This window comes from Diabrotica virgifera, chromosome 1 (genome assembly GCF_917563875.1).
Source record: "Diabrotica virgifera virgifera chromosome 1, PGI_DIABVI_V3a".
In the NCBI taxonomy this organism is placed as follows: domain Eukaryota; kingdom Metazoa; phylum Arthropoda; class Insecta; order Coleoptera; family Chrysomelidae; genus Diabrotica; species Diabrotica virgifera.
This window is the reverse complement of record NC_065443.1, coordinates 258,360,164-258,380,166: the sequence shown is the minus strand read 5'-3', so window position 1 is coordinate 258,380,166 and position 20,003 is coordinate 258,360,164. Positions and strand designations below refer to the sequence as shown.

General features: G+C 31.9%; 1 protein-coding gene across 2 annotated transcripts in view; it reads right to left on the bottom strand.

Moving 5' to 3' along the window:
• The window catches only part of LOC126883738 (zinc finger protein 883-like), a 70,600-nt gene that overhangs the window by 30,867 nt on the left and 19,730 nt on the right, over nt 1–20,003 (bottom strand). Inside the window, exon 1 of one of the 2 annotated variants that reach the window (XM_050649412.1) lies at nt 15,261–15,414. The exons of the other annotated variant lie outside the window; for it this stretch is intronic. The gene's annotated coding sequence lies outside the window, so the exon portion shown is untranslated. Of the gene's footprint in view, nt 1–15,260; nt 15,415–20,003 lie in introns of those variants that run through there. 2 annotated transcript variants of the gene reach the window in all.

Genomic DNA, 20,003 nt, shown 5'->3' with positions numbered 1-20,003 from the left:
TATCTTGATATACGTGTTTTTCATCTCAAATGAGGTTGTGTTTATTATTATTTATGAGGTTTTCATTTTTCATAGCTTATTGCACACCTCCAAATACTAGGTCGATACAATACAAATCTTTTGATTTAAGGTTCATAAAATGTTTCTATATGCCGGACTACCTTTTGTTGTTCACAAAAAACATTTCTGCAAGTCGAATCTCTCAAACAAACACTCCAAATTAAGTACCAAATTCTTTGTTATAAATATACGTGGTATTCACACTAAATCAAGAGAGCAATTGATATACGTGGTTTCTTTTTTCGGCTGTAGAAAATAGTCTAGTGTATTTGGAATTTTTCTAACAGTTGTAAATCGTGAGATACAAGGTTTTCAAACTAAAACCACCAAAATGTCATTTTCGAAAAAAAATGAGATACGAGGTTTTCACACTGAGCCATCGATATGATCTATAAATATTTGCATTAATTCTAAATTATTAATTTGTGTTAATATATATGTTAAATTTACTGGGTGTGTTATATTTTTACATTTGTATAATTTACTTTTTATATTTACATATTTGTAGATAGGAGAAGCAATAAAGCACTAGAATCCGCCTTACCTCCGAAAAAAAAAAAGGACAAGACGGATCTTAACAATTATTTTTGCATTCGATTCGTGAATGCGCCAGTAAACTTTGTGAACCGGAGCCATCATATAATATTGAAAAATTGCATACAAAAAATGCATTCCTAAAGTGCATCTCAAACAGACAATAAAAAAAATTTAGAACTCGTCAATTATCGCCGGAAATGAGTTCAATTTTATTACTCGGAGGTTTTGGAGCTGCTGAAAACGAATATGACGTCAAAAGTGATCTCCGAAGTACCTGGTACCCAGGATACCTACTGTTTACCTCGTCTTGTGGAGTTCTCGGAAAATTCATTAAAAATTAGTCAAAAATCATTACTTGGGGGTTTTTTGGGGCCGCTAACGACGAATATGATGGAGTACCTGGTGCCCAGGGTACCTACTGTTTACCTCGTCTTGTGGGGTTTTCGGCAAAAAAATTATTAAAAAATTAGTTACGAATAATTACTCGGGGGTTTTTGGGGTCACTAACGACGAATCTGACATCGGAAGCGATCTCCGGAGTACCTGGTGCCGAGTTTTCGGCAAATTCATTAAAAAATCAGCCAAATATCATTACTCGGGGGTTTTTGGGTCACTGACGACGAATATGACATCGGAAGTGATCTACGGAGTACCTGGTACCCAGGGTACCTACTGTTTACCTCGTTTTCTGGAGCTTTCGGCAAATTCATTAAAAAAATATTTGTCACGAGATAAACAGTAGGTACCCTGAGCACCAGGTACTCCGGAGATCACTTTCGATGTCATATTCGTCGTCAGAGACCCCAAAAACGCCTGAGTAATGAATTTTGACTAATGTTTTTATTAGGATTTTATTTTAATATATAGAATAAAATCATAAATGGTGCTTTTAAGTTTTTAATGAAAAACTTCTACATGACAAATTAATATATAAATAACTAACTACTGTCAGACACAATGACATAGTGTACATAAACTTAAAACTATGCTTAAACTTACGGTTTACATATTAAGAGGAAATAGTAGCGATCAACAGGTAGCCAAAACGCGTTCCAAGATTGCGGCTGTAATTTTGAATATTTTTTCGAGATATTTGGCACACGTATTCGTAATATAATAAAGAATGGCGGTACAGAGCCCAATTTGAAAAATATATTAATATGTGGAAATTACTCTGTAATTAAATACGATATTAAAAAAACGAGCCTGTACCGCCATTAAGAAGAACAAAAAAATACACTTTCTTCAAATAAACTTTTTATCCGATGCCTAGATTTTGTGTCATTTTGGAACTACTAAATTTTTTTATTTCATTAGCAGTTCCAAAATTACACAAAATCTAGGCATCGGATAAAAAAGTTTATTTGAAGAAAGTGTATTTTTTTGTTCTTCTTAATGGCGGTACAGGCTCGTTTTTTTAATTTTGTTTTTAATTACAGAGTCATTTCCACATATTAATATTCCACATATTTTTCAAATTGGGCTCTGTACCGCCATTCTTTATTATATTACGAATACGTGTACCAAATATCTCGAAAAAATATTCAAAATTACAGCCGCAATCTTGGAACGCGTTTTGGCTACCTGTTGATCGCTACTGTATCACCTTAATAATAACTACTTTTTCCAACACTCTCCCTTAAGGGCACCCAAAGTCCAACAATAGAATTTTTTAAGTTTTTTGGGTTATGATTGAAAATTATTCTCTGAAATCTTCTCTTTCCAATGGTATATAACATATAACACATTATAGTATAAAATTTCCATGGTTACAAACACTGGCGGATCCAGGGGGGTGTCACGGGGTCATGACCCCCCCCCATAATTGTAAACCCACGTATCCTAGGGTTGGTAAGACTAAGTGACCTTGCATAAAAGGAAGGTAATTAAATCACCCTCAAGACCCATGACCCCCCCCAAACAACATTTCTGGATCCGCCACTGGATGAATCGGAGGATAGGAAAAGGCCATTCAGGGAGAGACATCCACCTGATTGGTTAACTGATTATGTTACCTAACAGTTAGTTAGTTCTGATGACGAACCTGTTGTTCATCAGAGACTAAAGAATTTTTTTTGTAGTCATATTTTTTATATATTGGATATCATGTATTTAATGTGCATGTAGTTCAATTGTTTATATTCAATTCAATATGTTTAATTTCTTAATGTTCTCACTTTACAGTTTAAGGGCACCCAAAGTCCCATTTAACGACAATGTTAACATTATGTCACATAGCTCTGTAACCAAAGCACTTAGAGACCTAATTTTTGTTTTATTTTGAAACTACATGTATTGTTTAGTCCCGCGTAGATTTTTGTAAAGATAGAGTAAAAGAAACATTTATTTTAATTTTTTTTTAAATACTCTTACAAAAAAAACCCAAAAAAGTTTAGATTTAATTTTTTGTTTTACTTGTTTTTGTACATTTTTCAATAAAACTTTACGCGGGACTAGATATTATCTATCTACAACTACTGTAAAAATTTGGACCTTCGATCATCTAAGGAACCAGAGATATTTGACATCAAAAGTTAAAAACCTAGTATGTATTCGCAAAATCGCAAAGACGTAAAACACTCTAATAGGCTATAAAGCTACCGGTACACGGTAAGTTGACTGCAGACGTTCAGAAAACAAATAGTTTTGTAACCAGTGGCGGATCCAGAAATGTTGTTTGGGGGGGGGTCATGGGTCTTGAGGGTGATTTAATTACCTTCCTTTTATGCAAGGTCACTTAGTCTTACCAACCCTAGGATACGTGGGTTTACAATTATGGGGGGGGGGGTCATGACCCCGTGACACCCCCCCTGGATCCGCCAGTGGATTCATCAGTACAATCTACTTCTGAATCATCAATTGACTCCTGATTTTCAGTGTCATTTGAATAATCATGAGTGATAGTTAATGATTCATCAATTACAGACTCATCACCAACATTTTAATTAAATTCCTCAATACGAGGTGTTGATTCTATTATAACCTCAGGTTGAGTTGAAACAGAATTCTTTCCATACATTACGTGTTCAAAAAATACAACATCTCTGCATTTTTCTACTTTTTCTCTACAATTGGGGTCAGCTAATCTATAGCTTTTAGTATGTTCGCAATACCCTACCATAAGCATGGGTTTAGATTTAACAACAAATTTACCTATAAAATTCTTAGGTATATGAGCATAAGCTTTACATCCAAATACTCTTAAGTGACTCAAATCAACCTTGGAACCAGTCCATAATTCTTCAGGAAGAGTACCATTAACAGCTGTAGTGGGGCTACGATTTTTTAAATATATTGCAGTAGCCACTGCTTCTCCCCAATAAGCTTTAGGTAAACCAGAATCAGTGAGCAAAGCCCTAGCTTTTGCTACTACCGTGCGATTGGCACGCTCCTGTACACCATTTTGTTCAGGAGTGTATGGAACTGTAGTTTCTTGTATTATTCCTGAATCCTTAAATAGAGCTCTTAAACTGAGCATTACAAAATTCTAAACCGTTATCGCTCCTGAAGCATTTTTTTAAGCCCCGTTTGATTTTCAACGAGTCTTTTAAAATCTTGAAACTTGGAAAAAGTTTCACTCTTAAACTTAAGTAAATATCCAAAAGTTTTACGAGTATAATCATCAGTCAACATAAAAACAAATCTTGCCCCTCCCCAGCTTTTTTCTGGCATGAGACCTACTAAGTCTCCATGCACTAACTCTAGCTTGGAGGTAGCACATCTAGCTTGACCTTTTGGAAAACTCTTTCTGGTCTGCTTTGCTTCTATACATGTAGTACAAGGAAGCATTTTAGTATTTTGGTAATCAATACCACTAGCCATACTAGTTAACAAATTCAAACTGTTTGTGCACAAGTGTCCTAAGCGCTTATGCCACAGAGAAACATTATTATTACTTTTATTACTAACAGACATTAAATTGTCTTCAACAATATTATTACAAGTATTAACTGTTTCTTTAGATGTACTAGGGAAATTCTCATTTTCAGAATTTTCTGTATCAGAAATAGTGTCTAACTTATAAATTCCCCCAAATTCAGAACCTGTAAATTTTATATTCCCCTTAATACTAACTTTGTCCTGGTCATACACATCAAAACCTTTTTGACTAAACACAATTATATGACCTTTAGATGCTAATTGACTTACTGATAATAAATTTGCAGCTGCATTGGGTGCATACATAACATTAGTTATTGTACCAGAACTAATACAATTATTGTGTGAATTAACTAAATCAATTGGAATATTTCCAACTCCGGTGGCCAATAACGTGCCCTTATCAGCTGTACAAAATTTAGAATTTTTATTTGGATCAAAATCTACCATCCAATCTCTATTATTAGACACATGTCTACTAGCACAACTATCAAGATAAAAATCTTTACAATTTGGAGAACTTATAAACATATCAGTATGAGCAAATAAAAGGTTATTAGTTTCACCATGATTCTCCTTGGATTGGTCCTTACCAGTTGGTGGTTTGGAATTAGGTTTCCAATTTTTGGAATTCCTCTTGGGACATTTAGGCCGGATATGGCCTTTGACTCCGCAGCCGTGACAAGTGGGGATGAATTCGGTAGTAGACTGAAGAATAGGCTTCTTCTTGATAAAATTATTTTTTGTAAACAAAGCTTTATCGTCACCATTTTCTCTCAACTTCTCACGATCAGTAATATCATTCAACAAGGTTATGACTTCTTCACTTTTAATAACTGAATGTGTTGCACAGTATCCATTAACAACCTGTTCTTCAGTGTCAGGAAGTCCACATAACATCAATGTCCCAACTTCACTATCATTAATCACTATATTTAATTCTGCAAGTTCCTGAACAATATCAAGTATTCCAGATATATAATCACTAATGCAAGAAAAATCTTCAACCTTTGCACGATATAACTTTCTTTGTAGAAACATTTGCCTAGTTAAACCGGTACTTTGATACGACTTTTTTAAGTTATCCCAACCTTCTTTCGAGGTAGTTGCTTTTCTTAGATGAACTAAGCAAGTTGGTTTCACCGATAAACTTAGTTTGGCTAACGCTCTTTGGTCTTTATCTGGATCTTTATCATTTCCAGTAATACAATTCCATAGACCATAATCTATCAAAAACATTTTCATTTGAAACTGCCAGATTTCGTAGTTTCGTCTTCCATCTAATTTTTCGATATTTGGAGCACCAGGGCTAACAAAAACATTATTAATGGTTCTAGTTTCAACTTTTTCTTGTTCAGACATTTCGTCGAGTAAAATAATTCAATAGAACAGCAGCAAAACACACGTCTATCTTAGACACCACAAAATATACGCACCACGTGAAGAGTTTTCAACAATCTTTGTTTTCTTCACTTTTGTAGCACAGTGTAGCATAAACTGGTCACATAACCTATTAGGATTTTATTTTAATATATAGAATAAAATCATAAATGGTGCTTTTTAAGTTTTTAAATAACTAACTACGGTCAGACACAATGACATAGTGTACATAAACTTAAAACTATGCTTAAACTTACAGTTTACATATTAATAACTACTTTTTCCAACAGTTTTAATGTAGGTACCCTGGGTACCAGATGCTCTGTAGATCACTTCCGATGTCATATTCGTCGTCAGCGACCCAAAAACCCCCGAGTAATGATATTTGGCTATTATTTTAATGAATTTGCCGAAAACTACATAAGAAGTAGGTACTCTGGGCACCAGGTATTCCGGAGATCGTTTCCGATGTCATATTCGTCCTTAGCTACCCCAAAAACCCCCGAGTAATTATTTGTGCCTATTTTTTTAATAAATTCTTTGCCAAAAACTTCACAAGACGAGGTAAACAGTAGGTACCCTGGGCATTACGTAGTGATGTAACGAATATTCGTATTCGCATTCGCGAATATTCGCATATTTTTGCATATTCGCATTCGCATCCGCATTCGCGAAGTTTGTGCGAATGTTTTGCGAATATGAATATTGGAAAAAAAATAATTTGAAGATAATATGAGGTTAATAAAATCAAAATCTATTCACATCTCAACTTTTTTTTATTAAGAAAAGGTAACTTAACCTCTAATAATCACATTATCAGCTTTCACTTTATTTTATTATTTGGTATTATGTGATAAAGATTAAAATTCAGATTGATTTACACTAAATACCGATTAACCTTTCATTATAAATTTAGGAAACATTACAAAAATAGAAACAAATTATTAAAAAACTGTACATTCGCATTCGCATCCGCATTCGCGAATGTCGGTAGCAGATATTCGCATTCGTATTCGCGAATGTTAAAAAAATGACATTCGTTACATCACTATTAGGTACTCCGGAAATCACTTCCGATGTCATATTCGTCGTTAGCGCCCCCAAAAACCCTGAGGTAATGATTTTTGACCAATTTTTAATGAATTTGTCGAAAACTCCACAAGAAGAGGTAAACAGTAGGTACCCTGGGCACCAGGTGCTCCGGAGATCACTTTTGACGTGATATTCGTTTTCAGCGACCCCAAAAACCCCCAAGTAACAAAATTGAACTCATTTCCCCCGATAATTGACGAGTTCTGAATTTTTTTTATTGTTTGTTTGAGATGCACTTTAAGAATGCATAAAAATAAATGCATTGAAAACAGTAAATATAAAGAAACAAATACTTATAGTAAAGAATAAAAACAAATATGAAGTGTCATCACCGCAACTCTCAAATAAATGTTACCAATTTATTCCAAAATATCACCTTCGTTCGATTACAGTTACAGTGTGTTCCGAACAAATGTGCTCCATAAAAACGCTTTATAACCCACTTATACAAATTAAATAAAAAATATTATTGTGTATTTCTTTAAGTTAACATTATAGGCCAATCAAGTTAGGTTTTTACTAGACATAACGGAAAAGACGAGGTTTGACAGTTGAAATGTGTAGTATGACATATTACAAAAAGACTACCATCTTGGGATTTATCAATTTTTTAGTGGAACATTTTTTAAATAAACAATCAAAACGTCAAACTTAGTATTTTGCTCATAACTTAAAAACTTGTTTATTTAGAAATTTGACGTCCACAGGTAACTTTTTCAGAAAAATAAGATACAATGAATGAGATACGCTAAATGAAAATCGGTTAATAAACAAAAAAGTTATTGCAAAACGGATGACAAAATCACTGTTTTTGAATATTGTTAATAACAATTTTATTATTTACTAAAATATGTCTTAATATACCTAAAATTGAGGGCATTATGGTGTTTGAATGGTGTGCAAAAAATGGTCCATATCTTATAAGTAGTTTTCGCAAAATTGAATTTGTTTATAAAATTTTTTGAAAAACGAGCTAATTTCTGAGGCTGGTCCAGTTAATATGGTTGAATGTATCTCAATAATCTGGGGCTCGTTTCCTTCGTTAATGTGTATGCTAACAGCCTATTAAAAAAAAAAGTAAAAAAAAATTACATATAAGTACACAAAATTATTTGTTAATAAATAGCAGTTTTTAAGCTTATAAACAATTACAATAATTTCGTAGAAATTACATCAAATTAAATAACAATAAAAAATACGGAAAGCTGGTTAAAATACACAACTTCTAAAAAAAATTTTTAGGTCCTACGACCCTTGGGGTCTGAGATTGCCCCTTTTTTGAAAAAATCACTGTTACATTAATTTACAACACTAAGGGCCGGTTGTTCGAACGCTAATCAACAATGATCATTATCAAATATTTAATTACTGTCACCAAAACTGTCAATGTCAACTTTGTTTGGGTTGCTGAAAACATAATTAATTACAATTATGAGATTTATTATTAATTATGTTAATAATTATTGTTATATTAATTGATTATAGACTCCACAGACTTTTTAACAACCCAAACAAAGTTGACATTGACAGTAATTAATTATTTGATAATGATCATTGTTGATTAGCGTTCGAACAACCGACCCTTAGAGCAGAAATTAACCAATCTTTTATAAGAAAAGTCAAAGTTTTTAACAAAGTTTTTAGCAAGAAAAAATGTTAAAAATTGTTTAAACACTAGTGTTATAAACAAAGAGTATTTTGCGTTCCGACTAAAGTAAAAAATAGCGGGCGTAGTCGACTGACTGAATAGTGGGCGCGGTTGGCGACCGGCAGGAACCACTAAAATTACGTTATACCGACCACAAAAATCAACTTTAAGGTGAATGACAAATTTTCGTCATTACTTATGTTTTCGAGGTATCTGAATCCGAATATGGAGTTTATTTTTTTCTAGAATTAGTGGAACATGTTCAAAAATCAAATTTTATGCAAAAATACGAAAAATCAATTTTGATGATTTTTTCAATTTTAACTCGCTGTATTTTTGGTCGCTGTAAATATTTCCTTTTGAAAATTTTACTGTGTTATCTTTGAAGCATTTAGATAACAATGAGATTTGTCCAAAATGATTAAACACATTAAAAGAGAAGTTGTTAATTTTTAAAAATTTTGTCGTCAGATTTCGTTTGTTTAATATTTACTTAAAAAAGTTGAGTGACAAACTTTTTAGTATATAATTTTAACTAACACAGAAATAAAATATAATTCATGAAGAAGTTTTCCAAAAAAATTTAATTTAAAATATGCAATAGGAAAAATGTTATGTGACTTTATAGACGAGCGGCACACCCCAAAAAAAGCTTATTTCTCGAGATACCGATACTAATTTTGGTCATACTTTATATTTTTGATGGTGCTGAAAACGAAAATTAGGATTGTTTTGAATTTTACGTAGAGGAACATTATCAAAATCGCAACTTTACCCTAAAAATAAAAAAAAATCACGTTTTTTGCGTTTAAAGTGCTACAACTCTGTTCCATTGTAATATTTTTTTCTGAAATTTTTATAGTATATATTTCTCACCTTTCTGAAGACAATGGGACCTGCTTCAATATTTCTGTCTTGCTATAAAGTTATAAATTGTTTGAAGTAAAAAGTGCAGATTCTTGAATTGCAAAGTTTAATCGCAAAAGTTGAGTGACAAAATTTGAAATTTAGCTGTTTTATTAATTTTATGTTAAAATCTAGAGTACAGAGAAAATGTTTTATAGAAAAAAAGTGGTGTAACTTTTAATCTTAAGAAAAACGTGGATTTCATTTTTTTTATTTTTAGGGTAAAATTGCGATTTTGACAATGTTTCCCCATCGAAAATTTAAAATAAAACTCATTTTCGTTTTCAGCACCATCAAAAACAAAAAGAAAGTAAGACCAAAATTAGCCATTCACCACACCGTGGTTGATATCTCGAGAAATGAGCGTTTTTTTTTATGGAGTACCACTCGTCTATAAGATCGCGTAACTCTTTTTCTCTTGCATATTTTGACTTGAAATTTTCCAGAAAACTTCTTCCGGACCTATGTTTTAATGCTGCGTTGATTAAAATTATAAACTAAACAGTGTGTCACCTAACTTTTATAAGTAAACATAAAACTAATGAAAAAATAGTTCCGGCCGCGGTAGCTCTTGGTACCCTCTGGATTTGTTATAAGGAAGTTTCTTTGAGTAAGTTTGTGCAAAAAATACGAATCGGAATAATTTACCTAACGGGGTCGACGATACAGCCTGAACTACACACGGATTCAAAATAGAGAAGAAAAAATGGCCTATACCTACCAATCGGGTTCTACTGTACCAAGTTTACCATTTTTTTTATCTATGGTACCACATTAAAATAATAACATTTATCTTATTTTCATTGCAAAATTATCTAAAACAAAGCAGCTAATGGGATCTATAAACCTTTTTTGAAGTGGCCTCTTTATTGTTATTTTTTAAATTTATTAATTTAAAATATAATTTTACTAAATAAATGTGCAATATAATAATATTCATAAAATTCAGGTTTCTACCAAAATATATAAATATAATATTAAGCTTCAAATCCGGTATACTGTCAATGTTAAAAATTTGCTGCAACGGTCTAGCGCTAGCGAATGGTAGTCCGCGAATTTATTCTCATTCGGCTACGCCCATTATTTTTTTTTACTTTAGTCGCAACGCAAAATACTCTTTGTTTATAACACTACCGTTTAAACAATTTTTAACATTTTTTCTTGCTAATAACTTTGTTAAAAACTTTCGACTTTTCTTATAAAAGATTGGTTAATTTCAGATCTTAGTGTTGTTAATTAACGTAACAGTGATTTTTTCAAAAAAAAAAGGGGCTATCTCAGACCCCAAGGGTCGTAGGACCTAAAATTTTTTTTAGAAGTGGTGTATTTTAACCAGCTTTCCGTATTTTTTATTGTCATTTAATTTGATCTAATTTCTACGATATTATTGTAATTGTTTATAAGCTTAAAAACTGCTATTTATTAACAAATAATTTTGTGTACGTACATGTAATTTTTTTTTACTTTTTTTTGATAGGCTATTAGTATACATCTTAACGAAGGAAATGAGCCCCGGATTATTGAGATACATTCAACCATATTAACTGGACCAGCCTCAGAAATTAGCTTGTTTTTCAAAAAAATTTATAAACAAATTCAATTTTGCGAAAACTATTTAACAGCTATGGATCATTTTTTGCACACCATTCAAACACCATAATGCCCTCAAGTTTAGGTATATTTAAACATATTTTAATAAACAGTAAAACTGTTATTAACAATATTCAAAACCAGTGATTTTGTCGTCCGTTTTACAATAACTTTTTTGTTTATTAACCGATTTTCATTTAGCGTATCTCATTCGATGTATCTTCTGGTTCTAAAAAAGTTACCTGTTGGCGTCAAATCTCTAAATAAACAAGTTTTTAGTTATGAGCACAAAACTAAGTTTGACGTTTTGATTGTTTATTTAAAAATTGTTCCACTAAAAAATTGATGAATCCCAAGAAGGTAGCCTTTTTGTAATATCTCATACTACACATTTCAACTGTCAAACCTCGTCTTTTCAATTATGTCGAAAAACGGCTTATTTTTTACTAACTTGATTTATCTATTAATAGAAATCTTTAAATATTATATCTACGCGTGCATAATAAAATATGTCTATTCTGCGTTTCGCAGTCACTTTGCAGTGTGAGCAGCATATCCCCATATAAAGCTTATGGAACCTTGCAGCTCAATGTTACCGGTTTTAACCTTCCGATGACCAACCTTTTTTTGTTACACGGATGACCAAGAGGGGGGGAAATGACCCCAGGTCAAAAATGTCAAAAATGACAATTAACAAAAAAATAAAGTTTTTTTTTTTAATTTTTTTTGGCGTGGACTTTATGTCATTCATCCAGTCACAACATGAGTATTAGTGTCATGTGTAGTGTGTATGTTGAGTAAGTGTCTTGTTACTTTGCAAATACGACGTCATTAGCGTAAAACTACTTGTAATTACACATAATAGACGCTATTTTACTAAACATCAACTTCCGAATATATTTTTTATTCGTAAAATATAGGGATTTTTTTTATTTCAAAAAATGAGGATATCTAGAATGATATTAAAGTCAAATAAAAAAATAATGAGTTGAAAATACTTTTGAATTTATTAAAGAAAAACATACGATGGGGTCACAATTTCCCCCGCTTGGTCATCCGAAGGTTAAGTAAACGAATTTACAGTCCGTCTAAATAGAATATTCCAGAAGTTCAAAACATCTTGATTTGAAAATCTGTGGGTTTTATTATTTTGAACTAATTCATAGTTAGGTACTATGAAAGATATTTATATGATATTAACACTGATGTTTGTTTCTTAGGATAGAAAAATATCAATTGCTTAAAATATGTCTTTTGGTAACACTGCTTTTAGTAAGAGTCTGTACTGAAAGATGACCGTGAAACGGAGGATAGTGGCTGTAATACCAGTGTACCCGGCAAAATGATTCTAAAAAAGAACACATCTACCGCCTAAATATTTCGTGTTGGTATCATTTGACGTCACGGGCTATGACACGGATGACGTGCAACAGTAAGTAAATTAGACGGAGTATAGATATTTGTGAAAACTGCTTAAAACAAACCTCGCACTGGTAAGGTTTTTCTTCAGTGTGAACTCTCAAATGTATTTTTAAGTCACCTGTTTGACCAAATTGCTTAAAACATATTTCACACTGGTGAGGTGTTTCTTCTGAAGTGTGCACTCTGAAGTGTGATTTCAATGCACTCGTTTTTCTAAATTGCTTAAAACAGATTTCACACTGGTAAGGTTTTTCTCCAGTGTACACTCTCAAATGTATGTTTAAGTCGCCTGCTTGACCAAATTGCTTAAAACAGATTTCACACTGATAAGGTTTTTCTCCAGTGTGCACTCTCAATGTATTTTTAAGTCACCTGTTTGACCAAATTGCTTAAAACATATTTCACACTGGTGAGGTTTTTCTGCAGTGTGCACTCTCAAATGTGATTTCAACGCACTCGTTTTTCTAAATTGCTTGAAACAGATTTCACACTGGTAAGGTTTTTCTCCAGTGTGCACTCTCAAATGTATTTTTAAGTCACCTGCTTGACAAAATTGCTTAACCTTGAACTACCCGCGATGGTGTATAAAATACACCTTTTCTACTAAAACAGCGATAAAATCCAAATTCTGTATTCTCCACTTTTTACACTCTATGTAACCTGATGTGTTTACTAGGTGCACACATAGTTGCACATTGATAGCTAAAGAGTTAGTTGATCTATTTATCACTTCCTTAGTGCAGTACAGTTTGGTGAATCAATTTCACCCCGCGGGTAGAAATCTAAGTATAATTAAGTGGCGTTTAAGGACTTTTATTTGTTCAGCACATGTGAAGTTTTTATTTCAATTTTTTTTACTTTTTTCCTTGAGTTATTTCTGTTAGGTTTTGTCTTTTTTAAACAATTTTATATTTTAATTTATATATCATTAAAAATGCATCAAAAAATCAAGGCCTCATGTTTTTTATCCCTATATATTAATATAAACAATTGGTATGTATTCAATCTGAAATTAATAAATGTGGTGTATAGAATACACCGCGCGGGTAGTTGCGCGAGATTCCAGAGCGCCAGTAGTTAGTTAAAATAGATTTCACACTGGACAATCAGGTTTTTCTCCCGTGTGCACTCTCAAATGTATTTTCAATACACTTGCTTGACCAAACTGCTTTAAACATATTTCACAACTGTTTTTCTGCAGTGTGCACTCTCAAATGTGATTTCAATGCACTCTTTTTTCTAAATTGCTTAAAACAGATTTCACACTGGTAAGGTTTTTCTCCAGTGTGAACTCTCAAATGTATTTTTAAGTCGCCTGCTTGACCAAATTGCTTAAAACAGATTTCACACTGATAAGGTTTTTCTCCAGTGTGCACTCTCAAATGTGTTTTCAAACTGCTTGCCTGAGTAAACTGTTTAAAACAAATTTCACACTGGTAAGGTTTTTCCCCAGTGTGCACTCTTAAATGTATTTTCAATATTCTTGCTTGACGAAACTGCTTTAAACATATTTCACACTGGTGAGGTTTTTCTCCAGTATGCAGTCTCAAATGTGTTTTCAAACTGTTTGCATGAGTAAACTGTTTAAAACATATTTCACAATGGTGAGATTTTTCTCCAGAGTGCACTAGCAAATGATTTTTGAAAGCATCCTTTATTGCGAACTGCTGAAAACAAATTTCACATTGGTAAGGTTTTTCCCCAGTGTGCAATCTCATAATGTGCTCTTTCAAATTGCATTTCTGCGAAAACTGTTTAAAACAAATTTCACACTTGTAAGATTTTTCTCCAGTGTGCAATCTCAAATGTGTATTCAAACTACCTTTCCGAGAAAACCGCTTAAAACAAATTTCACACTGGTAAGGTTTTTCGCCAGTGTGCACCATCAAATGAGCTTTTAATTGACCTTTCTGTAAAAACTGCTTAAGACAAATGTCACACGTATAAGGCTTTTCTCCAGTGTGCACCATCAAATGAGCTTTCAATTGACCTTTCTGTAAAAACTTCTTAAGACAAATGTCACACGTATAAGGCTTTTCTCCAGTGTGCACTCTCAAATGTGTTTTTAAATCACTTTTTGTAGTAAACTGCTTAAAACAAATTTCACACTGGTGAGGTTTTTCTCCAGAGTGCACTCTCAAATGTATTTTTAAAGTACCCGCTTCACTAAATTGCTTAAAACAAATTTCACACTGGTAAGGCTTTTCCCCAGTGTGCACTCTCAAATGTTTTTTCAAATCACCTGCTTGAATAAATTGCTTTAAACAAATTTCACACTTGTAAGGCTTTTGTCCAGTGTGCACTCTCAAATGTACTTTTAATTCACTTGCTTTAATACATTGCTTAAAACAAATTTCACACTTGTGAGGTGTTTCTCCAGTGTGCACTCTCAAATGTTTTTTTAAAGTACCTGCTTCACTAAATTGCTTAAAGCAAATTACACATTGGTAAGGCTTTACCCCAGTGTGCACTCTCAAATGTAGTTTCAAATGACCTGCTTGACTAAACTGCTTAAAACAAAATTCACACTTGTGAGGTGTTTCTCCAGTATGCACAAAGAAATGTGTATTCAAATAATCTTTCCGAGAAAACAGCTTAAAACAAATTTCACACTGGTGAGGTTTTTCTCCAGAGTGCAATCTCAAATGTTTTTTTAAACTACCTGCTTCACTAAAATGTTTAAAACAAATTTCACACTTGTGAGGTTTTTCCCCAGTGTGCACTCTCAAATGATTTTTTAAGTTACCTTTCTTACTAAACTGCTTAAAACAAATTTCACACCGGTTAGGTTTTTCACATTTTAACATAATTTCGTCAACTGGTTGACTCACATGTTCTTTATTACATGTATGTACGGGTATTGTTTTCATACTACCCAATGTGTTCTCTTGAGGAAAGCCTAAAATAAAAAGTAACATATATTTTTTCGCCAAAAATTATAACTGAAACATACTAAGCTTGACACAATCTAAAAAGTATTTAGTTATTTACGATCAAGACTATTTCTACAAACAGAGAAAATACATATTTTTCCAATAGAGCAGAAATACAATAGCCTAATAAAATAACAAAAATCAAAATGTAATTCCGTACAGATTGGAACAAATTTTATATCAAAGTTTAGCTGAATACAAATACTCTGGGCTAATTAGCAAAATACAAGGACAAGTTATTTACCAGCAATTTTATTGCTGGAATAGAATCTTATGATTGTATATATTAATAATATAGGTATGCAAAGTCCGCAGGTAGTGTGCTACTTTTTTTATAAACAAAATGGCACCCGAAAATCGTGTTTTTTTTTTCAATTTTTGCTCTATAACTCCAAAGATTTTAACTTTACACCAAAAACATCCAAATAAAAATTCACCGTAATTAAATGCTGCATAGAGACGTGTTTTTCCCGATTTACTTCGACGAAAATTTTCCCCGGAAACTGCGGGTTTTTTCAACAAAATCTTTAATTTTCAAGTAAAATTTTAGATGAGTAATTGTTTATCAATAATTAAATAACGTGGTAATATAAAAGCTCTTTTCGTATAGATTATAATTCCAGAAGCCGATGGAAATTAAATGAACGGTTTAGCAACAATTGAATTGTTAATTAAAAATTTACGATGGCTATAATATCCACAATAACGATGATACATAAGAATAACTATGATTTTTGTACTACTTTACATAATTGAAATTGGACTATTTAAGCGGCATCAGGAATATTTTAAATTTGTAAACAATTTTTTTACTTATAAACAAATAGAATATCTCGGGAAAATATAAAATTAAATTAAATCATGAAAACGGTATTGAAAAAAAAGCGGCATGACGCTTGTTTTAAAATAAAAACGTTTAATTGTGATGAGTAGTACCTGAGATACAAGCGATGAAAGTTGACCGGCATTTACGGCAAAGATATAAACAATAGGATCATAATTTTCGAACCATCACCTTTTTATTTCGGTCCTCTTTCTCCACACCAATTTTCATATCTTTAAAATACTCATAACATATTTTATTATAATAAAAACTATCGATATTACGAGTGAAAATTGCCAAAAATAGCAAAATTCCAATAAAAAATTAGGTTGGAGAAAATGTAATCTCAATGTTCAAAATCGGTATACGTTAAAAATGCATTTTCTCGGCTTCCAATGGAGCAATTTTCTTCATTTTTTTTTGTTCCTAAGTAACTCGAGTGGAGCCATCTAACTAATGCATTATTAAATGTCAAAGTTGCTTTTGTTTTGTTATAATAAATTAATTTATTTCTTGTAACAAAAATTTTTAATTTGTTTAAATATATTGTTTAAATAATTATACAGCTTTCAAATGAGAATATTTGTGTTTTTAACGTTAAAAGATATACTTGTAGTAAGTTTATCCAAAAAAAGTCTACAACTGGAAAAAATATGTAGCTTTCTTTTCTTATAAATAAATTAATCTATTATAACAAAACAAAAAGAGAAGATTGAAATTTAATAATACGTTAGTTAGATGGCTCTACTCGAGTTACTTGGGAACAAAAAAAAGAATGAAGAAAATTGCTCCATGGGAAGTCGAGAAAATGCATTTTTTTAACGTATACCGATTTTGAACTTTGAGATTACATTTTCTCCAACCTAATTTTTGATTGGAATTTTGCTATTTTTGGCAATTTTCACTCGTAATATCGATAGTTTTTATATGAGTATTTTAAAGATATGAAAATTGGTGTGCAGAAAGAGGACAAAAATAAAAAGGTGATGATTCGAAAATTATGATCCTATTGTTTAGATTTTTGCGTAAATTTCAGTCAACTTTGACCGGTTGTATCTCAGGAACCACCCATCACAATTAAACGTTTTTTTCTTTTAAAAGAAGCGTCCTGTCGCCTTTTTCTAATACCGTTTTCATGATTTATTTAATTTAATATTTCCCGAGATGTTCTATTTGTTTATAATCCACAAAATTGTTTATAATTTTAAAATATTCCTGAGGCCGCTTAGATAGTCCAATTTCAATTCTGTAAAGTACGTTAGATAGGTACAGTGTCTTTTTATACAAAAATCATAGTTATTCTTATGTATCATAGTTATTGTGGTTATTATAACGACCGTAAATTATTAATTAACAATTCAATTGTTTCTAAATTGTTCATTCAATTTCCATCGGCTTTCTGGAATTTTAATCTATACGGGAAGAACTTTTATATTATCAAGTTATTTAATTATGGATAAACAATTACTTATCTAAAATTTTAGTTGAAAATTAAAGATTTTGTTGTAAAAACCCGCATTTTCAGGGGAAAATTTTCGTCGAAGTAAATCGGGAAAAACACGTCTCTATGCAGAATTTAATTAGGTACCTACGATGAATTTTTATTTGAGTGTTTTTGATGTAAAGTTAAAATCTTTGGAGTTATAGAGCAAAAATTGAAAAAAACAAGATTTTCGGGCGCCATTTTGTTTATAAAAAAGTAGCACACTACCTGCGGACTTTGCATACCTATATTATTAATATATACAATCATAAGATTCGATTCCAGCAATAAAATTGCTGGTAAATAACTTTTCCTTGTATTTTGCTAATTAGCCCAGAGTATAAATAAAATTGGCTACAAAATTAAGCAGTTTTTTAAAAACTTTAATTTTATTTCGTTATATGGAGTTTTAAAACAAGCAAAACTTTTTATCAAGAATGACATTTTTCGCTAAAATTGAAAATAAAAAAGTTTTTCCTCTTGGGCACACCATCCGTGGACACACTGTATAAAATAAAAATGTATACCATTTTTATTCAGTTGCAATGCGAAGGCAAAACTGTCTTATTTTTCACTTAGAACAGAGAGCGCAAACCAGCACTCTAAATCGACGATTTTCGACTCTAATTGGAATCCAAACCAATTATGTATAAGAAAAACTACAAACTTTCTACGGCCACCTTTCTATATCGGCCAATAGGTCTTTCATTTTTAGTGGCCGTTACTGACAGGTTTTACTGTATAGCTTAAGAGGATCGGTATGTTTTTACGTTTTTTCGACTGCAATGCTATTCAAGTGTGAATTGTTCGTAAGGGGATTTTTCCACATTCTCTATTTCATCTGTTTGATTTGGTACGAGTGGTCGTTAAACCATTAACCTTGGATCTTTTGATCACTGAGTGTGTTTCAAAGATCTACATCTTTTGTTTTTAAACATATATTTTACTTACTTTAAGTAATTAGGGAATTAAAACTTGAGACTGTCATTGTCAGATTTGCCGTAGATTTACGCTCCTTCTGTCTAGGTCTCGAATGTTGTTTTTGATTGGAATGTGTCTAAAGATATTCAACCTCTCATCTTTACTGATGAGCCCAGAGAGGTTGAAGAGGGCGAAACACATTTCTAAGAGCTGGTATTTGGATCTTTGATTCTATTCAAAAAATTTTTCCCAGCCCGAAATGGTGGATGTGTGAATTGTTCGTAAGGGGATTTTTCCACATTCTCTATTTCATCTGTTTGATTTGGTACGAGTGGTCGTTAAACCATTAACCTTGGATCTTTTGATCACTGAGTTTGTTTCAAAGATCTACATCTTTTGTTTTTAAACATATATTTTACTTACTTTAAGTAATTAGGGAATTAAAACTGGAGACTGTCAGTGTCAGATTTGCCGTAGATTTACGCTCCTGCTATGTCTAGGTCTCGAATGTTGTTTTTTGATTGGAATGTGTCTAAAGATATTCAACCTCTCATCTTTACTGATGAGCCCAAAGAGGTTAAGAGGGCGAAACACATTTCTAAGAACTGGTGTTTGGATCTTTGATTCTATTCAAAAAATTTTTCCCAGCCCGAAATGGTGGATGTGTGAATTGTTCGTAAGGGGATTTTTCCACATTCTCTATTTCATCTGTTTGGGGATTCATTTTTTTCGAATCCTGAGAAAACTAATAAGTATTTTTTAAAAACTTAAACGCAGAATGAAAGATTGCGTTATTAGCGAGGGCCGAAAGTCCCTGAGAACTTCTAAATGTTTATTTTAATAAGTTACAGGGGTGAAAAACTAAGAGAAAAATTTAGTGTTATTTTTAATTTCAAATATCTCATTCAAAATAAACTTTCTATTTATTCTAAGGGACTTTCGGCCCTCGGTAATAATTTAGTCTTTCATTCTGCGTTTAGATTTTTCAAAAATATTTATTGATTTTTTCACGATTCGAAAAAAATGAACACAATGTCCGTGGTAATTTTCCAAATCTATCTTTGTCATACAACGCACTCAGTCGAATAGAATATTGTCAGTCAGACACTGACAATCAGTGACAATTTTAAATAATTATTTGACATGAATCGGGAATATTTTGAATTGTTGAATACTTGGATCACAGAATATATCTTGATGTATTCTCTGCTTCTATCTTCCATAAATAATGCACAATAAATAACTTTTTATAAAGTTCACCTTTTAAATCAATTATTTATCAAATACACTATATATCAATATTATTTAATCAACAATTCTTCTTTTTCT